Raw genomic sequence first — 22,295 nt, 5'->3', positions numbered from 1 at the left:
AGGACACAAACATATTTATATGATTATTTCTTTAAGATACTCACTAGTCAGTATTTTGAACTCAGGTACTAAGCAGCTGTGAAGAGCAAGAGATAAACTTTTTGTACTCCTGGTTGGCCACATTTTAAAATCCTATAAAACCAACACAGAAAATGTTTGTGGACATAAGAGAAGTGGAGGTTTCTTTTAGAACTGGGGTCAGTAAACTTTTTCTGTAAAGGACCAGATAATAAATTTTAGGCCTTGAAGACAAGAAAGCAAAATCAAGAGTACTATGTAGTTGTTTATAACAAGAGAAAAACCAAATTTTGACAAAAATTTTGGTTGATGCAATTCAAAATATAATATTTCAATATAGTTTTTTTGTAATATAGATCTACAATGAGAAGAATGGCATTCTTTTTATTGGAATAATCTTTTGCTCAGTTGAAATTCAAAGTTAGTGTTATTAGATTCTCCACAATACAGAGAGGAAAAACTAAAGAAAGTCTTCCCTTAAGAAAAATCCATACAAGACATGAGTTAAGAACATGAGACCAATGAAATTAAGGTACTTTATTTTTAAGGTACTTTAAAACATTCAATAGCAAGCCAGGTGCAGTGGTGCACTTGTAGCCCCAGCTACTCAGGCTAAGGTAGAAGGATCGCTTAAGCCCAGGAGTTATGTGGCTGCAGTGAGCTATGATTGTGCCACTGCACTCTAGCTTGGGCAATAGAGTGAGACCCCAATTTGTAAAATAAATTAATTAATTTTAAAAAATACGGATTATCTGCTTGAAGAAAAATGACATTCAATAGTAAGCAGACATTTTGTTTGTTTTCAAGGTAGAATATAGCTATATATAATAAAATAATAAAACATGAACACAGAAAATCACTTTAGTATTTAAAAAAAAAAATCACACACACATAAATCCCACAACTATTTTTCATTATCTTGGAACACATTCTTCTTTCAGGCAACTGTTAATGCAAAAATACAGTATATCTATCCATTTATATATATCACATAACTACATATAAACGTTTGTGCATACACATACAATTTCTTTTCAGATTAGATTTAAAATACCAATTTGAAATGAAAAATAATCTACAAAGTTTGATATTATAGAAGATTATGAAAACACATGGAAACAGTACTATAAATATAAAGCCATATATATTTTAAGCTTTACCTAGAGGCAATATATCATAGTAAATATATTTACCACTTACAAGCTATATGGCCATATGAAAGTTAATTACCAGCTCTGTGCCTTGAGATTCTTCATTTGTAAAATAGGAATAATTATGCCAGTTTCATAGGGTTGTTGGGTATGAGTTATTACATACAGCACTTAGAAGAGTGTCTAGCACTTAATAAGCACTATACAAAGATGTTTGCTATTGTCATCATAAAAATATATTCCAACTCTGTCCAAATGTCTGTTTTCACTGCTATCAACATACTACTATCACTCTTGTGGCCAGGAATAGTGGCTCACACCTGTAATCCTAGCACTTTGGAAAGCCAAGGCAGGCAGATCACTTGAGGTAAGGGGTTCCAGACCAGCCTGGCCAACATGGTGAAACCCTGTCTCTACTAAAAATACAAAAATTAGCTGGGTGTGGTGGCACACACCTGTAATCCCAGCTACTTGGGAGGCTGAGGCAGGAGAATTGCTTGAACCTGAGAGGCAGAGGCTGCAGTGAGCTGAGATCATGCCACTGCACTCCAGCCTGGGTGACAGACCGAGACGCCATCTCAAGAAAAAAAAAAAAACAACCAAAAAAACCACTTAAAACACTATCATCTACCAGGTTACTGTATTAGTCTCTTACTTGGACTCTTAATCGAGATCACCTATAAGCAACCCAAGTCAAAGTAAACAAATCATACCTCTTCAACATTAAAAACTTTTTGTGTACAAAGAATACATTGGCTGGGCATGGTAGCTCATGCCTATAATCCCAGCACCTTGGGAGGTGGAAGTGGGAGGACTGCTGGAGGCCAGGAGTTCAAGGCTAGCCTGTGCAACATAGCAAGGACCTGTCTCTACAAAAAATAAAAACAAATTAGCCTGGCATGGTGGCACATGCCTGTAGTTCCAGCTACTCAAGAGGCTGGGGTGGGAGAATCACTTCAGCCCAGGAGCGTGAAGCTGCAGTGGGCCATACTGGTGTCATTGCATGCCAGCAGTGTGAAAACTCGTCTCAAAAGAACAACAACAACAACAAAAGTCAGGTACGGTTGCTCCTGTCTATAGTCCCAACATTTTGGGAGGCTGAGGTGGGCAGATCACTTGACCCCACAAGTTCAAGACTAGACTGGGCAACATGGTAAAACCCCGCCTCTACAAAAAAAAAAGAAAAATTAGCTGGGCATAGTGGTGTGCGCCTGTCGTCCCAGCTATCTGTAGTCCCAGCTACTCAGGAGGTTGAGGTGGGAGTATTGCTTGAGCCCAGGGAGGTCAAGGCTGGTGTGGGCTGTGATCACACCACTATATTTTACCCTGGGCAACAGAGTAAGACCCTGTTTTAAAAAAAAAAAAAAAAAGAATACCATTAAGAAAGTAAAAAAAGCCATAAAATGAATGGGAGAAAGTATCTGCAAATAATACTTCCGATAAAGATCTAGTATCTAGAATACATAAATAACTTAATTCAACAGCATAAAGACAACCCAATTAAAAGTAAGCAAAAGACTGGGACAAATATTTCTCCAAAGAAGATAAACAAATGGCCAATAGCATATGAAAAGACTCTCAACATTATTAGTCATTAAGGAAATGCAAATAAAAACCACAACGAGATACCACTTCATACCCAAAAGAATGGCTAAAATAAAAAAGATGAAAACAAGTTTTGGTGAGGATGTGTAGAAACTGAAACCCTCAAATTTCCATAGGGGAAATATAAATGGTGTAGCCACTTAGAAAGTGCTTCCGCCAAGTGCAATGGCTCACACCTGTAATCCCAGTACTTTGTCAGCCTGAAGTGGAAAGCACCTGAAGCCAGAGAGATAAGCCTGGGCAATACAGTGGAACTTTGTGTCTACAAAAAGAAAAAAGAAAAATAGCCAGGTGTGGTGGCATGTGCTTGTAGTCCCAATCACTTGGGAGGCTGAGACGGGAGGATCGCTGGTGCCCAGGAATTCGAGGCTGCAGTGAGCTATGATTGAGCCACTGCACTCCAGCCTGTGCAACAGAGGACTCCATCTCTAAAAAATAAAAGCTTAAAAAAAACTGTTTCCAAAACTTTAACATAAAGTTACCATATGACCCAGCATTTTCACTCCTAGATATCGAAACATATGTTCATACAAAAACCTATATACAGGCTGGGCGTGGTGGCTCATGCCTGTAATCCCAGCACTTTGGGAGGCCAAGTCCAGCGGATCATGAGGTCAGGAGATCGAGACCATCCTGGCTAACACGGTGAAACCCCATATCTACTAAAAATACAAAAAATTAGCTGGGCATGGTGGCGGGCGCCTGTAGTCCCAGTTACTTGGGAGGTTGAGGCAGGAGAATGGCATGATCCCAGGAGGTGGAGCTTGCAGTGAGCCGAGATTGCACCACTGCACTCCAGCCTGGGTGACAGAGCAAGACTCTGTCTCAAAAAAAAGAAAAAAAAAAAAACTACATACAAATGTTCACAGCTGGATTCCTAAGCCCAAACATGCAAATAACTTAAATGTCTATCAATTGATAAATGAATAAACAAAATGTGATATATCCATATAATGAAATAGTATTCATTCATGAATAGGAATGAAGTTTCTGATGCATATTTAAAAATGGATGAACTTTGAAGCATTATGCAAAGTGAAAGAAACCAAACATAAAAGTCCACATATTGTTTGATTCCATTTTATATGAAAAGTATAAAATAAGCAAATCCACAGACACAGAAAATAGATCAGTAATTGCCAAGGATCAGGGAGAAGTGGATGGAGAGTGACTTGATAGATACTAGGTTCATTTTGGGGTGATGAAAAATGTTCTTGAATTGAATGACAGTGATCAACGTATAACTCTACGAATATACTAAAAAGACACTGAATTGTATGTTATAAAATGGTGAACTTTATGTATGTGAATTATACCTCAATAAATCTGTCACAAAAAAATGAAAGGAACACTAACTAACTAGTTTGCTGAAAGTGAAGTTCTATAGCCTCTTTTTATAGTTTGTGGTTTCACTTAATCGGCCTCTTAGTTCTTAGAGATGCCATTGCTGTCCTATGCTCAAAGGAAGATAAGCAGCTGCTGAGAAGCCTAAACTAGCATTTTTATCTGAGCCTATCTTGGCTCATTTCACATCTGGGGTTGGGTTAAACAAGCGGCTTGAATATAATATGGGTAAAAGGTATAACCAGGTGTTCTTGTTAAGTTTCCTTCCATTCAGCATAAAAGTATGCCATGAGAAGAAAAACTCAAGCAAACAGCACCTAACTTAATCTGGGAATCCTCATTAGGGCACTCATTATTACCAATTTGGAGTTTTTAAGTATACAAATATCAGTTCTTAACTAATGAGATACAAATACAGTATTACAGTGTTTAATTAAATGTTTTGCAAATTTATGTTAGGTTATGTAATTTACCATTCATTAAATGTTTCCTGTATTATTTAGCATAATATCTCACATTTATTTCTCATTCTAATGATATAAAATTTGGCTAATCAGAAACCAATTAGGCCTCTAAAAAGCTAATATATTTGCTCTTTAAAATGTACTATAGTCATAGTCCAGTAATTCTGATTTATACAAATACTTTGAGTAATGTGAGTTATTCATTTAAAAATATTTCATTGATTTGAGAATTCAAAACTGTAGTATTTGGGGCAACCAATATCTAATACAGTAGATGTACTCACATGGAACATAAAATTTCTCAAGGGGGTTTTTCAATTATGTTCAACATTTTATCAAAACTTAAAAAAATTAATTCACAAAATGGGTTGAAGTCAAAGCACATATGAAACAAGAGGACTGGGTACTAGAACTAAATGTTACTACATTTCAGCATCTAAGACGTAGAAATCAGCATTTTATAAGGCTGTGAATTCACCACCAAAAACTCAATAACAACCTCAATTTATAAGAGTGATAACATTTTGGGATTATTTAACATCCTAAAATCTAAAGCAGAGATTGTTATACTTTAGTGTGATAAGAAACACTTAGATTATCTGTACAAAATGCAGATCCTGTGGTCCCACCTTCGGAATTATGATTCAGTAGGTATTTGGGTAGGAGGGGGGATGACCAAGAAATATGCATTTTCAGAATACTTAAATAATAACTCTGGTATTGATCAGCAATACCAGGCTAGAAAATAAAGTGACCAACAATAGCATTCCCTCCAACCCCATATCAAACCTTGGAAATTATAGAAAAAATATTTTTAGGCTGGGTGCAGTAGCTCACGCCTGTAATCCTAGCACTATGGGAGGCCAAGGCAGGCGGATCACTTGAGGTCAGGAGTTCGAGACCAGCCTGGTCAACATGGTGAAACCCTGACCCTACTAGAAACACAAAAGTTAGCCAGGCATGGTGGCATGCACCTGTAATCCCAGCCACTCGGGAGGCTGAGGCAGGAGAATAGCTTCAACCCAGGAGGTGGAGGTTGCAGGGAGCTGAAATTATACCACTGCCTTCCAGCCTGGGGGAACACAGCAAAACTCCTTCTAAAAAAAAAATACATATATATATACATATATATATATATATATACGCGCGCTCACATACACACACACATTTTTTTTTAATAATGAGGGAATAGCAATGGTTGTCTAGGGCAGCAGCAGGGCAGAGAGCACTGACCAAAAAGGGCAGGAGTCTGAGACAAGAAAAATATTCTATATCTTAATTGTGGTGATGATTATACAGATTTAACTGCTGAGAGGCAAATCCAACATCCATCTCCAACATTCACTCCTTCACTGGATGCCACCACAGACACTTAATATGTGATTACCTAGCCTCTTTTATAACAAGTGGTGACACAGTTATGATCACGCAAAGGCAGGTGGCTATTGCAGGATTCTGAAACAGTATCTGCTTTCCTGATAGAGGAAATTAACATGACTGATGCTGCCCCTTCTCCCCATCTTATTGCCTTGAAGTCTGAAATGGTGCCCAGGGAAGTGATATTTATAACGGAATCATGAGGGAAAGAGCAAAAAAAGTCACAAAGACATCATTGAGCCACGACCAGCAGCAAACTTTTTATAATGTGATAAAAATAAACTCTGGTTTTAAAAAACCATTGTTAAATGTGGTTTTCTTTCTATGGCCAAAAGTATGCCTAATGATTCAAATAACAACGCCTTTTCTAACCCTATTAGAAAAGAAAGAAAACCCAAGAGCAGAGAGTGCTTGGATAAAAAGTCTCAAGACCAAGAGTACTAAACTTTCAGTTGCCTACGAAAATGGCATTCAAATCATAAAGATAACTGCATATAGCAACAACCACCTTGCCAAAGTCCAAGCCATTTGATGAGGTTATGTTTAATGAAAACACATACAAATATAAAAAATGGAATTAAAATACAAGTTCTAGAGACATTCCCAGCCATGCACTTCACCATTTTTTATCCGTCGGAACTGATAAAAACACTTGCACTTTCAGGCTGGGCACAGTGGCTCATGCCTGGAATCTCAGAGCTTTGGGAGGCCAAAGTGGGAGGATCTCTTGAGGCCAGGGATTCAAGACCAGCCTGGGCAACACAGCAACACCCTCTCTAAAACACTTTTATAAAAATTAGCTGGGCATGGTGGTATGAACCTGTATGTAGTCCCAGCTACTCGGGAGGCTGAGGTGGAGGATCGCTTGAGCCCAGGAGTTCAAGGCTGCAGTGAGCAATGATGGCACCACTACAGTAGAACAATCTGGATCACATTCTAGCCTGTGTGACAGAGCAAGCAACAAGCAACACCCTGTCTCAAAAAAAAAAAAAAAAAAAAAAAGAAGGGAAAAAAAAAAAAGGCCAAGTGAGATAAAAGCCCAACATCCTAGCGGTCCCACCTTATCCAAAGGGCAGCTTCCCCTGCCATGCACACAGGGGATACATTACCAAAGGGCAATTGTCACTGGAGCAACTGGCACGTGCACATTAAACACACTAGTCCATGCTTTTCACTGGGGAAAGATACACTGGAATGGGATGCAAAATGGTGGGACCCTTTAGTCCGATTCAATGTACTATCATTGTGACTTATGTTGATGAATATATAACTGGTATTAATGGCTTACATGACTGTACTTAAATGCTTGTGCCAGAGGATACCATCGAACATGTACACTGAGGTGATAGTGGGACAACTGCACAACAGACCACCTACTAGACTTCCAGTTCCTTCCCATATTATACACCAGAAACAACATAGGATTCCAAGAGTAAAATGTTTAGGTAAAGACTTAATGGCTGCTGAAGTACTCAGAGGTGTTATCTCAGTACAACATCGCCACCTGCCTGATGCAGCCACCAAGTACACTCCCTTTTTTAGAAGGCAGCTATTAACCAGCTACAAAGTTCTAACTGTAATTGACAATTGACCCACGGAGGCCTCCTGACTTTCTAGACCCATTGCAGATGGGTCAACTCAAACTTGAAAATGAACAAGGTGGGAAGAGCCCAACCAACAGGGACCGCTATTCAAATAGAAATGGTATATTCCAGAGTACAGCCAGCCTGGTTGAGCAGAACCTTGGGTATTACAGCCACTTTATCTTTTACTCCACTGTCTGAAGCATGCCACTGGCTCAAGAGGCACTGGACTCACAGAGCTTCCTTTAAATACCTGGGCCTGATTCACTGATGGCTCAGCTAAGATGAAATCTGATGATGCCCACTGGGCCTTGACAGCTGGATAACCCCAAAAACGCTGGAAGACTGATTGAAATAAGGAGCAAATAGCATGGCAGAATAATGCAAAGCCATCACCCCAGCTTTAATTCAGGGGTAGGCAAAAACTATGATGGTGGGCCAACCATGCCCATTCATTTATGTACTGTCTATGGATGCTTTTGTATGACAGCAGGAGAGCTGAGTATAGAGACCGCATGGAATGCAGAGTCAAAGATACTTATTATCTGGTCCTTTAAAGAAAAAGTTTGCTGACTCCTAATTCTGAAAACCCTCTAGAAGTTTTATTTTTACTGACTTTTCCTCAGTTGGCAATGGCCTGGCCAGTGGTCTCATCTGCCGGAAGGAAGACTAAACACTCGCAGATTACAGATGCACCTCTTTGGGGACATGAGTTCTGCAAACAAATCATGGCTGCTAATTGAACAATCTGGATCACTCATGGCCAAGGTAAGGTTCTATTCACTGATGGAAATGACTGGAATCAAGCTGCTTATCAGGCCTACGGTACCCTGCACTGCACTGTGATTGCCATCCAAATCCATCAATAATAAATGTTTTGCCTCTGGCTTAAGTACCATCTATTATCCACTGTTTCATATCCATTCAAACTATGCATGATGTCATAATTGAAAATAATATGTATTCTGCAGTTGTTGCGTTTGGTTATCTATTAGGCCAATGTAGCTAACAGTGTTATTCTAATAATTTATGTCTTTTTTCTCTATTCTATCAAACATCAATAAAGTGGTATTAAAATCAACAATGCTGATTGTAGAATTATTCATCCTATTAATTCTGATTTTATTTAATGTATTTTAAAACTCAGTTTTGGATGCATATATTTATTTTCTTTTTTATCACCCAGCCCAAAATGTCAAGGTGCATTTAAATTACGTGCATTTAAAACTGAGTTTAGGTGCATACACTTAAATGTTCCTGATAATTTGACTTTTGAACAGTACAAAATATCTCTGGTAATAGGCTTTGTCTTAAATTCTATTTTACTTGATACTAATATAGTTGAATTTCCAGTATTCTTATGTTTCTTATTTGCATGATGTATCTTTTAACATACATTTACTATCATATTAATGTCTCTATATTCAACATTATCTTATAGGCAATTTCTTCCTTTATATTGGAGTACATTAATATTTAATTTCTATATGGTTGAATTTTGATATACCACTGAATATTTGTTTTCTGTTTATCCCTCTTTTTCTTGTGCTTCTGCATTTCCTTTCCTGTCTTTTGCATTAACTGAACAATTTTTAGTATGCCATTTTCATTGAAGTACTGATTTTTTATGTATAGCAACGTTGAATCTTGCAATAGTACAGCTCTATATACCTGCCTCCACCCTAGCATCCTCCATCTTTGTGCTATAGTTGTCATATGCATTACATGTATATACAATACAATATCCCCACACTAATTCAATCATACCCATATATTAGACAAAAATTTTTAAAAGGGAAAAATTATCCTTTCTATTCAACAATAAATGACCACATTTTTCATTATTTCTTAAATATGTTAGTTTGCTTCTGGTATTATGTGCCATTAGCATAATTTCTAGTGTGGATGTCCTTGCTTTACTGCTCCTTCATCCTTGAGAGATATTGTTGTTTGATGGAAAACTTCAGGTGGCCAATATTTTATTCTTGGAGTCCTTCAGACATGTTATTCCACTGTCTTCTGACTTCCATGGTTTCCAATGAGAAGTCAACAGTGTGTTAAAATGTACTTTCTCTGTGTGCAATGCATTACTTTCATCTGCCTACTTTCAAGATTTCCTCCTTACTTTGGTTTTCAGAAAAATGACTATGATGTCCTTTGACATGGTTTTTGTTGTATTTAATCTGATGCGTTGTTTGCTTATCTTTTTGAAGTTGTAAATGTATGTCTTTTGACAAAAGTGGAAAGTTTTCCACTTTTAGACTTTTTTTTTCTTCCCTTACTCTCCTCACCTTCTGCAATAACTACAGATATGATGCCTCTGATATTGTACCACATGTTGCTAAGGCTCTACTTATTTTCTATTTTTTCACTCATTCAGTTTGGAAATTTCTAGTGATCTATCTTCAAATTCATTTACTCAATCAAATTCTGCTGTTAACACACCCATTTCATTTTTATTTTTCATACTGTATTTTTAAGTTATAGACTTTTCACTAGGTAATTTCCTGTATTTTCTCTTTCTCTGCTGATATTTCCTACCCTTTTATTTAAAAGAAGCATATTTTCCTTCATATCACTGAGCATAGTAATAATAGATGCTTTAAAATAATTTCTACTAGAAGATGGAGACTTCCAGTTCCAAAATGGTGGTATAGAAGCTACCTGGATTCACTACCCCTGCAAAAAACCAAAAACAAATATATAGTATCCAGATTTTAACAGCAACACTCAGAACTCAAATATGAGGATGAGACAATTCCTGAGGCCACAGAGAAGAGAAAAAAAAAAACCTCAGAGTGAATGGTAAGAGATTCAGACTTCCAGATCTGTGATGCCCCTCCCCTGATTCTGCCTGGCATCAAGAGCACAGAAAATCTCCCCCCAGCTCATGGTCACTATACTGGAAAAAGTGAGATTGAGGTGGTAAACCAGGTTCCCCACCATCTTGGATGCTCTGGCAGGAAAACTGTCCTTGCCTTAACTGGGAAGTACCGTGGCTGCCTGATGGGAGAAACAACCCTGAGGACAGGCAAAGACAAAGTGGGGAGGCTAGACTACCATCCCTAGCCCTGGAAACTCTATTCCGTTATTTGGCCAAAGGAGACACCAAATTAGAGTGACTGTTCAGCAGCACCATGCAGTAGGAGCTACATTACAAAGGTCCCTGGGCATAAACTCCCAGCCAGACTTTACACACTATGGGGATAACCACTTTGGGATGCTCCCAAAACAGAATAGGCAGCACTGCAATAATTTAGCAGAGCCAAGGTGAACCTGGGCTTTAGGTACCACCTACATCCCAAAAAAAGGGCAACAACTTAGCTGTAAAGATTCACTAACAGGCCAGACATGCTGCCTCATGCTTGTAATTCCAGTGCTTTGAAAGGCCAAGGCAGGTGAGAGGATCACTTGAGGCCAGGAGTTTGTGACAGGCCAGGGCAACACAATGAGAGTCTGTCTCTTAAAAAAAAAAAAAAAAAAAAAAAAAAATTCTTTTTAAAGTAGCCAGGTATGGTGTCATGTGCCTGTAATCCTAGCTACTCAGGAGGCTGAGGTTAGAGGATTGCTCCAGCTGGAGTTCAAGATTACAGTGAGCAATGACTGCACCACTGTACTCCAGCCTGGGCAACAAAATGTGCCCTGACTCTAAAAGGATTTTAAAAAATGCACTAAGCAAAATGTACCCAATAAAAACAAAATAAGGTAGACAGATAAAACTGAAATAAAGTATCAATGCAAAGATACAGACATACACATAAAAAAAACAACAGCAAGTAGGGAATTATTACCTCCCCAATGGACAAAGCAAAACTCCAGTGACAGACCCTAATGAGAGAGTGATCTGTGAGCCCTCTGACCAAGAATTCAAAATATCAGTTTTAAGGAAACTGAGTGATCTCCAAAGAAAACACAGAAAATCATTCAGAAATTGATAAGAGAAATTTAACAAAGAGATTGGGAAAAAAATGTGGAAATTTTAGAATTGAGAAACATACTTGCTGAACTGAAGAAGTCATTAGAGACTCTCAACAGTGGAATGGACCAAGTGAAGGAAAGAATCAGTGACCTAAAATACTGGCTATTTGAACATACAATCGGTGGGGGGGGCCAGGGGGGGTGGGGTGGGGCCGGGGTGGGGGCGGGGAGAACAAAAAGGAATGAATACCACCAACAGGATGCAGACAATTACCTCAAAGGACCAAATCTAAGAATTATTGGTGTTCAAGAGGGAGGTAAGAGTAAAGGGTAGAAAATGCAGCCAAAGAAATAATAATGGAAAACTTTCCAAAACTTAAGAACGATATAAATATCCAGTTATGGGAAGGACTGAGAACAACAGTCAACCCAAAAAAAAAATACTCTAACACATATAATAATAAAACACTCAAAGGTCAAGGACAAAGAGAAGATCCTAAAAGCAGCATGAGAAGAGAAGCAAATACTGTATCTCCAATTTGTCTGGCAACAGACTTCCCAATGTAAATCATATAAGCCAGGAGGGAGCATAACAACATTTTCAAAGTGCTCAAGGAGAAAACACTGCCATTCAAGAATACTGTATTCAGCAAAATTATATTGAAATGTGAAGGGGAAATAAAATATTTCTGAGACAAACAAAAACAGATAACTTGCCACCACCAGACCCACCTAACAAGAAATGCTAACAAGAATAATTCAATCTGAACCAAGAAAACTCTGATGTGCAAAAAGAAAGCTTTTCAAGGTATAAAACTCACTGGTAAAAAGTACGTGGTGAAACACAAACTACTCTATAACTGAAATGGTGGTGTGCAATCTGCTCATAACTCTAGTATGAAACCCAAAAGACAAATCTATCAAAAAAAAATCGCTATTAGCAACCTGTTAAGACATAGATGATACAAAAAATATAAACTGATACAACCAAAGTCAAGATGCTGGGGGTACCAGGCATGGTATCTCACACCTGTAATCCCAGCACTTTTGGAGGGCAGATCATTTGAGGTCAGGAGATCAAGACCAGCGTGGCCAACGTGGTAAAACCCTATCTCTAGGCATGGTGGCACATGTCTGTAATCCCAGCTACTCAGGAGGCTGAGGCAGGAGAATCATTTGAACCCAGGAGATGGAGGTTGCAATGAGCTGAGATCGTGCCACTGGGTAACAGAGTAAGACTTTTCTCAAAAACAAAACAAAAAAAAAGACACTGGGTGATCGAGTAAAAGTATAAATTCTTTTTACATGTTCTTTTGCCTGCCTTTGTTTCTACTCTTCTATTTGTGATCTAAGATAAGTTGTAGTCTCTTTAAAATAACTTTTTATATCTATTATAAGATGTTTCTGTAAGCCTCCTGGTAACCACAACACAAAAACTTGTAACACAAAATCCTGTAACAGACTCACTAAAAAGAAATAGCAAGAAATTAACAGCATACTACCAGAGAAAATAACTTATCCACAAAGGAAGGCACTAAGAAAGAAACAACCAGAAAACAAGCAAAAGAATGGCAGTAGTAACTTCTTACTTATTAATAATAACACTGAATGTAAATGGTCTCAATTATCCAACTAAAAGGTACAGACTAGGCTGAATGGATAAAGAAACAAGACCAAATTTTATGTTGCCTTCAAGAAATCCACTTCACCCATAAAGACACACATAGACTGAAAGTGAAGGGGTGAGAAAAGATACTCCACGTATCTGGAAACCAAAACAGAGCAGGAATAGCTATACTTATATGAGAAAACAGACAATCTAAGATTATAAAAAGAGCAGAGAAGGGCACTATACAATGATAAAGGGGCCAATTAAGCAAGCATATGTAACAATTATAAATATTCAACCAATACTGGATATCTCAAGTCTATAAAGAAAATATTAATAGAACTAAAACAGAGATGGACTGTAATACAATAAAAGAAGGAGACCCTATTCCAGTAACGCACAGATCATTCAAACATAAAATCAACAATGAAACAGCAGAGTTAAACTACATACTAGATCCAACAAGCCTAACTGATGTTTAGAGAACATTTTATCCAACTGCTGCAGCACACATTTTCTTTACCAGCACATGGGACATTCTCTAGAAGAGACCATATCTGAGGTCATAAAACAAATCTGAACAAAACTTTTAAAATAAAAATCATATCAAGTATCTTTTCTGGCCACAATGGACTAAAACTAGAACTTAACAAGAAGAACTGGGGAAAATATATAAACACATAGAAATTAAAAAACATGCTCCTGAGTGACCAATGGGTCAATGAAGAAATAAAGAAAGAAATTTTAAAATGTCTTGAAACAAATGAAAATGGAAAAATGGAAATGCAATATACAGGCCAGGCATGGTGGCTCCTGCCTGTAATCCCAGCACTTTGGGAGGCTGAGGGGGCAGATCACTTGCGGTCAGAAGTTCGAGACCAGCCTGGCCAACATGGTGAAATGCCGTCTCTACTAAAAATACAAAAATTAGCCAGGAGTGGTGGCGGGTACCTGTACTCCCAGTTACTCTGGAGGCTGAGGCAGGAGAATCACTTGAACTCAGGAGATAGAGCCTGCAGTGACTCAAGATTGTGCCATTGCACTCCAGTCTGGGCAAGAGAGCGAGACTCGATTTCAAAAAAAAAAAAAAAATCCAATATACCAAAACCTATGGAATACAGCAAAAGCAGTACTAAGAGGCAAGTTTATAGCAATAAATGCCACATGAGAAAAATGAAAAGCTTCAAATAAACAACCTAACGAATATACCTCAAGGAACTAGAAGCAAGAACAAACCAAAGCCAAAAATAGTAGAAGGACAGAAATAATAAAGATCAGAGGAGAAACTAATGAAATTGAAGCTAAAAAGAAATACAGATCAATAGAACAAAACATTGGTTTCCAAATGTAAACAAAATCAACAAGCCTTGAGCTAGACTAAGAAAAAAGAGAGAAGACCTAAATAAATAAAATCAGAAACAAAGAAAGGACACATAACAACTGAGACCTCAGAAACACAAAAAAATCATTAGAGACTACTGTGAACAATTATACTCCAACAAATTGGAAAACCTAGACGAAATGGATAAATTTCTGGAAACATACAACCTCCAAGATTGAATCATGAAGGAATAGAAAACCTCAACAAACCAATAAAAAGTAACAAAACTGAAGCTATAATAAAAAACCTCCATAAAAAGCAAAAAAAGCCCAGGACTTGACAACTTCACTGCCGAATTCTACCAAACATGTAAAGAAGAATTAATACCAATTGTACTTAAACTCTTCAAAAAAATTGAAGAGGAGGACATACTTCCAAACTCATCCTACAAGGCCAGCATTACCTTGATACTAAAATCAGATAAGGACACGACAACAAGAAAAGAAAACTACAGGCCAATATCCCTGATGAACATCCATGTGAAAATCCTCAACAAAATACTAGTGAACAGAATTCAACAACACACTAAAAAGATCATTTATAATGATCAAATGGGATTCATTCCAGGGATGCAAGGATGGTTCAGCATAAGCAAATGAATAAATATGATATAGCATATTAACAGAATCAAGAACAAAAACCACATATTTCAATAGATACTGAAAAAGTATTTTACAAAATTCAACATCCTTTATGATAAGAAAAAACCCCTCATCAAAACGGATATAGAAGCAACATACTTCAAAATAATAAAACCATTTATGACAAATCCACAGCTACCATCATACTGAACAGGGAAAAAAATGAAGGTTTTTCCTCTGAAGACTAGAACAAGACAAGGATGCCCAGTCTCACTACTGTTACTCAGTGTAATACTGCCAGTCCTGGCCAGAGTAATTAGGCAAGAGAAAGAAATAAAGGGCAACCAAATTGGAAAGGAAGAATTCAAATTAGCCTTGTTTGCATACAACATGATCTTAACCCAGAAAAGGTTACAGAACTCACCAAAAAATTGTTAGAGCTGATCAGTGAATTCAGTCAAGTTGCAAGTTACAAAATGAACATATAAAAATCATTAGCATTTATATACATCAACAGAGAACAATCTGAAAAATCCAGAAAGCAATCAATCCCATTTGTAACAGCTACAAAAATATAAAACTCCTAGGTCTCAATCTAACTAAAGAAGTGAAAGATCTATAAAAACTATGAAATATGAAAGAAATTGAAGAAGGCACAAAAAATGGAAAGATATTCCATGCTTATGGATCAGAAGAATACTGTTAAAACCACAATACTATCCAAAGTAGTTTACAGATTCAATGCAATCCCTATCAAAATTCCAATGACATTCTTTACAGAAATAGGAAAAAAAAACTTAACATTTATATGGAACCACAAAAGACCACAAATAGCCAAAGCAATCCTGAGCCAAAGGAACTGAAGGCATCACACTTCCTGACTTCAAAATTTACTACACGTCTATAATAATCAAAACAGCATGGTGCTGGCATAAAAATAGATACATAGACCAATGGAACGGTCTAGAGAAACTAAACATAAATCCATACATTTACAGCCAATTCATCTTTGACAAAGATGCCAAGAACATAAAAAGGTGAAAGAACAGTCTTTTCAATAAGTGGTGCTGTAATAACTGGATAGTTATGCAGAATAATGAAACTAGACCTCTCTCTCTCACCACAACAAAAATCAAACAAAAATGGATTAAAAACATAAATCTAAGACCTCAAACTATGAAACTACTAAAAGAAAATTTTGGGGAAACAGTCCAGGACACTGGTCTGGGCAAAGCCTTTTTGTGTAAAACCTCAAAACACAGACAACCAAAGCAAAATAGACAAATGAGATTACCTGAAGCGAACAAGCTTCTACACAGCAAAAGAAATAATCAACAAAGTGAAGAAACAACCCACAAAATGGGAGGAAATATTTGCAAACTATTCATCTGACAAAGAATTTGTAACTACAATATATAAAGAGCTCAAGTAACTCAACAGCAAAAACCCCCAAATAATCTGATTTTAAAATGGGCAAAATCCAACCCAATTAGAAACAAAAGAAAAAATAAGAAAATTTAAAATAGGCAAAGGTCTGAACACATATTTCTCAAAAGAAGACATACAAATAGCCAATAGGTATATGAAAAAAAATGCTCAACATCACTAGTCATCAGAGAAACACAAATCAAAACCACAATGAGATACCATCTCACCCTAGTAAAAACGGCTTGTGTCAAAAGGACAATCAATAAAAGATGCTGGTGAGAATGTGGAGAAAAGAGACCCTTGCACACTGCTGGTGGAAACGTAAATTAGTGCAGCCACTTATGGAGCACAGTATGGAGGTTCCTCAGAAAACTAAAAATAGAATTACCATATGATCCAGCAATTCTACTACCATGTATATAGCCAAAAGAAAGAAAATCAATGCATCTAAGGGATATCTGTACTTCCATGTTTGCTGCAGCACTGTTCACAACAGCCAAAATATGGAATCACTCTAAGTGTTCATCAACAGATGAAAGAATAAAGCATATATGGTATATACAGCAATGAAATATTCAGCTATTAAAAAAAGAATGAAATCCTGTCATTTGCAGCAACATAGCTGAAACTGGAGGCCACTATGTTAAGAGAAATAAGCCAGGCACAGTGAAATGTTGCATGATCTCACTCCTAGGTGGGAACTACAAAAGTGGATCTTTGATCCTTTTGCAGTTCATAAGCATGATGATTGGGTTTTCACACTGCTGTGTGAGATGTGCCTCCCTTAAGTCTCGTTACAACGTCAGCACATTACCCATCTGATGTGGAAAAAAAAAAAAAAAAAAAAAAAAACAGTGGGTCTCATGAAGATAGAAAGTAGAATGGCCCAGCACTTTGGGAGGCCAAGACGGGTGGATCACGAGGTCAGGAGATCGAGACCATCCTGGCTAACATGGTGAAACCCCGTCTCTACTAAAAAATACAAAAAATTAGCTGAGCGCAGTAGTGGGTAACTGTAGTCCCAGCTACTCGGGAGGCTGAGGCAGGAGAATGGCGTAAACCTGGGAGGCGGAGCTTGCAGTGAGCTGAGATCCGGCCACTGCACTCCAGCCTGGGCGACAGAGCGAGACTCCATCTCAAAAAAAAAAAAAAAAAAAAAAGTAGAATGGCAGTTATCAGAGGCCAGGAAGTGTGGGGCAGGGGGCAATGAAGGGGAAGAAAATGAATATAAATGTATTTATTACCACTGAACTGTACACTTAAAAATGGTAAAGATGGTAAATTTTATATGTATATTTTAATCTCAATTTTTTGAAGTATAAAAAAGGAGAAAATTGACATGGAATATATAGAAACTTTCTATATTATCTTCCCAACTTTTCTGTAACCCTAAAATGATTCCAAAATTGAAAATTTATTTTATAAATAAAATAATTTTTATAATTTACTACCTCTGGGTAATCTTGGGGTTCATTCTGCTAATGTGACTATTCTGATCCTATAGATTGAAGCAAGAGCTCCTGCCTGAGAGTTTCCTCCTGGACATTCCTTCTGGCCAGCCCTACTGATTTCAGAGTAGCCTAGCCAGCCCCCAGAATCATGTATGCCAGTGTAATCATGTAAACCTCTTTAATGCCCTACTGATCCTGTTTCTCTGGTCGAATCTTAACTGACACACAGGTTTAATTCAATTCCTATCATTCCATCATGGCTAAATGGTGGAAATGATTTCAAATGATTTCAAAATTTATGATATGAAGTTTTTCAAAATTTCTCCCTGACCTCAAATATCTCCCTTACTGCCATTCAGAGTGCTTCTAATTTTACCATTAAATAATACTTCCTTTGGATCTTCTGGTATTTGAATATCCTACCAAGGAGAAAAAGATGCTACTATGAGGAGTTTCATGGCTAGGAAAATGTGCTCTGAAAGCCAAGAGTATAGCTTGACAACATTCTGCTGAAGACATTAGGCATGTGTTTCATGAATCCACTCAATCAGCAGAAGCCAGGAATAGACAGGGAAATCCAAGAAAGATCTGTGGAGTGTCCTCTTGTTTGATGGCATGGATTCCCATGACACACACAGGAGATACACAAGGTTTTTGAGAATGTAGTATCTGCAGAAACACTGCCATCTTGGACTGAAAGGCACAAAGGCATGATTTAAAAGAGGAGAAGGAGGAGGAGGAAGAAGAAGGAGGAGGAGGAGGAGAAGGAGAAGGAGAGGAAGAGGAAGAAAGGAAGAAGAAGGAGGAGGAGGAGGGGGAGGAGGGGGGGAGGAGGAGGGGGAGGAGGGGGGGAGGAGGAGGAGAAGGCGGCAGCAGTGGGTGCTGCACTTACAAAACTCTACAAGCAGGAAACAGGCTGGTAGAGCTACCTAGGTGCAAACCTGTGCTACCCAATAAAATGTATGAATGACTCCAAGGGCAGAGATGTGCTCTTAGAAGGCCTAAGCTGTGTGTACAAAGGCAGGAATGGGCAGAGCCATAGGCCCAGAAAATGAAGCCACAGTCCAGGAGGGCAGCGCCTCAAGCCAGATGGGAAACTCTGGCCTTGAAACACAATGGAATTTGCCCTGCTAGATTTTAAACATGTTTGAAACCAGTGACTCCTTTATTCTTTTCCACTTCTCCCTTTTGAAATGTCTATCCTATGCACATCCTACTACTGTATTTTGGCAGAAGGTAAGTTTTATTGTAGTTTCATAGCTCCACAGAGGCACAGGAATTTCGCCCCAGGATGAATTCCAGAGTCTCAGCCATACCAGAGTCAGATGACTGAGATGATAAGATTGGACCTTTGAGCTGATAATAATTTAGACTTAGAGTTCATGCTGTAATGGGTTGTGACTTTGGAGGATGTTGGTAGGGAAAAGAGGTAATACTTAGCATATGGCATGAACATGAATACTGGGGGGCAGAGGATGGAATACAGAGAAGTGAATTATAGCCCCCAAAAGACATGTCCACATCCCTCAAAAGATCAAAGAGTTACTCTTTGGCAAAGTAAATGATTAGGTTATAGATCCTAAAAGAAGGGGCTTATCCTGGGTTATCCAGGTTGGTACTTAAAACAATCACATGTATGTTTACAAGAAATACAGAAGAGGAGCAGACTCAGAAATGAGGAGGATGTAATACAATCAGAGAGACAGAGACTGAGTGATGTGGCTATAACTCAAAAGAATGCTAAAGGCCACCAGAGGCTAGAAAAGGCAAAGAACAAATTCTTCCTCAGAATTTCCAAAGGAAGTGCAGCCTTGCTTATATTTTGATTTTATATTTTTGCCCTCCAAAACTGTAAGAGAATAAAATTTCGATATTTTAGGCTCCCAAGTTCATGGCAATTTGTTATGGTAACCACAGGGAAAAAACCATTGAGTAATTCTGGACATCATCCTTAACAACGTGAATTTTATAATATGAACAATCTGCCCAGGACTGAAATTGCTGGGTTCTATGGTAAGTACATATTAATATTTTAAGTAAATGCAAAATTATTTCCCAGAGAAGTTGTACCAACAGCAATGTATGAAATATGAGAAATTTAATTCCTCTATTCACTGACTGCAGGGAGTTAGTTCTTTAAAGGTATCGTGGACATAAGACATACAACTTGTGTCTTTTCATTCTCTTAATGGTTTTGTTCAAAGAGCAGATGTGTTTCATTTTGATGAAATCTACTTTATCAATTTTTCTTTAATGGACTTTGGAATAGAAAATTTTGCAAAGCAAAAACGAAAAAACTTTTTTTTCTTTTTGAGACGGGGTTTGCTCTGTTTCCCAGGTTGGAGTGCAGTGGCGTGATCATGACTCACTGCAACCTTGACCTCCCAGGCTCAAGCAATCCTCCCACCTCAGCCTCCCAAGCAGCTGGGACTACAGACATGCACCACCAGGCCTGGCTAATTATTTTTTGCTTAGTCTCCCTATGTTTCCCAGTCTGGTCTTGAACTCCTGGACTCAATCGATCCTCCCACCTTAGCCTCCCAAAGTACTGGAATTACAACTGTGTCCAACCTTGGTGTCACATTTTGAATGTCTGTCCCTAACCCAAGTCACAAAGGTTTCTTCTGGTGCTCTTATAACTTTATAGTTGTAGGTTCTACATTTAAGTCTACGATCTAATTTGAGTTAATTTGTTGAAAAGACTAACCCTTCTCCACTTCACATCTTTGCACCTTTGTCAAAAATAAGTTGTCTCCACATGTGTGGGAATGGTCACAAGATCCCTACTGATTATTGTAGTTTTAGTAAGTCTTGATATAGGTAGTAACATTCCTCCAACTTTTTCTTTGTCAAAATTATTTTGCTCATAAGTGCTATGCATTTTCATGTGAATTTATCTTGTTAATGTCTACCAAAAGAAAACCCTGCTGGGATACTGATGCAGATTACATCGAGTCTATGGACAAATCTGGAGAGAACTGACATTTTAAATGATGGTAAGTATTCTAGCACAAGAAAATGGTTTAATTTAATTCTCCATTTATTTAGGTCTTTACTCTCAGCAATATTTTCTACTTTTCAGAGTACAAGTCTTGCTTATTGAATGTCAGTAGTATATACTTTTGGATTTTTTTAAGTGATCGATTCATTGTTGTTAGTATATAGAAGTGCAACTGACTTTTGTATATTGGTCTAATATCCTGTAACCTTGTTAAAATCATTTATTAGTTCTTTTTAAAAAAATAAAATAAAACCCTTTAGTTTTTCAACATAGACAATCATGTCACTTTTGAATAAAAGATAGTTTTACTCTTGCCTTTCTGATCTGATGATAGTTCTTTCTTTGTTCTCATGTCTCCTCTACAGATCTCCAGGATTCTCTCTCTCTGCAGCTCCCAAGTCTCTGGTGCACTATATTGAGAATCTATGATCTTGGCCTCCCGGGACTCTTAGCAATATCTCACCAATAAACTACCAGGCTCCATTAGGGTTCCCCCTTCCTGCACCATGACTGGAAACTCTTTCAAAGCAATAAATTGGGGCAACCATAGGCATCCTCTTGTGTGTTCTTCATCTCTCAGGGATCACCATCTTTCAATGACTGATGTACAGTAACTAGAAAACCACTGTTCGTTGTTTAGTTGTTTCAGGTAGGAGGGTTAATTCAGTTCTTAACTCTATATTGGCCAAAAGTAGAGGTCCTAATAATGACTCTTTATTTGGCATTTACTGTGCAAGGTGCTTTGCTAAGCATTTTACATATAGTATTTCTGATATTCCTGCAATAAACTCTGAAATCGGTATTGGCCCCATTTTACAGAAGAGTAACTTGAAGATTAGAGGAAGTATTCTGCCTGTCCTTAGTTATATAATTACTAATCAGCATCCAAGTATATAGGGGAGCTGGGAAAATAGGAATGAGGAGTGACTGCTAATGGATAAGAGGTTTAAGGATTATAAAAATGTCCTGAAATTAGATACTAGTGATGACATGCAAACTCTAAAAACATAACAAAAACCACTGAATTACACTTTTAAAAATGAATTTTATAGTATATAAACTATATCTCAGTAAAAATGATGTTTTTGGGGAAAAACTGAAGAGTTATATGACCATATATAGGGTCATGGACAGGGTTGCTAGATTCACAAAAAAAAATACATGAAGTCCAGTTAAATTTGAGTATTAGTATAAGCATAACTAGGAAATATTTGGAACATGTTCACACTAAAAACAAATATTTGCATTTATCTAAAATGACCATCAAATAGTTACCAATTAATAATACTGAATAACTAGATGATTTTCCCCTTGACAATTGAAGATACTAACCATATTATTAGGCAGTATTATTCTAGTATGGTAAAATTAACACTTTTCTGAT

General features: G+C 37.6%; 1 protein-coding gene and 1 non-coding gene across 20 annotated transcripts in view; one reads left to right on the top strand and one right to left on the bottom strand.

Annotated features, from left to right (window-relative positions):
- The window catches only part of BCAS3 (BCAS3 microtubule associated cell migration factor), a 711,835-nt gene that overhangs the window by 417,957 nt on the left and 271,583 nt on the right, over positions 1–22,295 (bottom strand). The gene's annotated exons all lie outside the window — the stretch shown is intronic.
- Positions 17,180–17,283, top strand: LOC123569641 (small nucleolar RNA U13). Its single transcript, XR_006693455.2, has one exon. It is a non-coding gene; the product is annotated as a small nucleolar RNA U13 (small nucleolar RNA).

This window comes from Macaca fascicularis, chromosome 16 (genome assembly GCF_037993035.2).
Source record: "Macaca fascicularis isolate 582-1 chromosome 16, T2T-MFA8v1.1".
In the NCBI taxonomy this organism is placed as follows: domain Eukaryota; kingdom Metazoa; phylum Chordata; class Mammalia; order Primates; family Cercopithecidae; genus Macaca; species Macaca fascicularis.
Note: the sequence above shows the minus strand (reverse complement) of the source record. Positions and strands in the feature narration are given on the sequence as shown.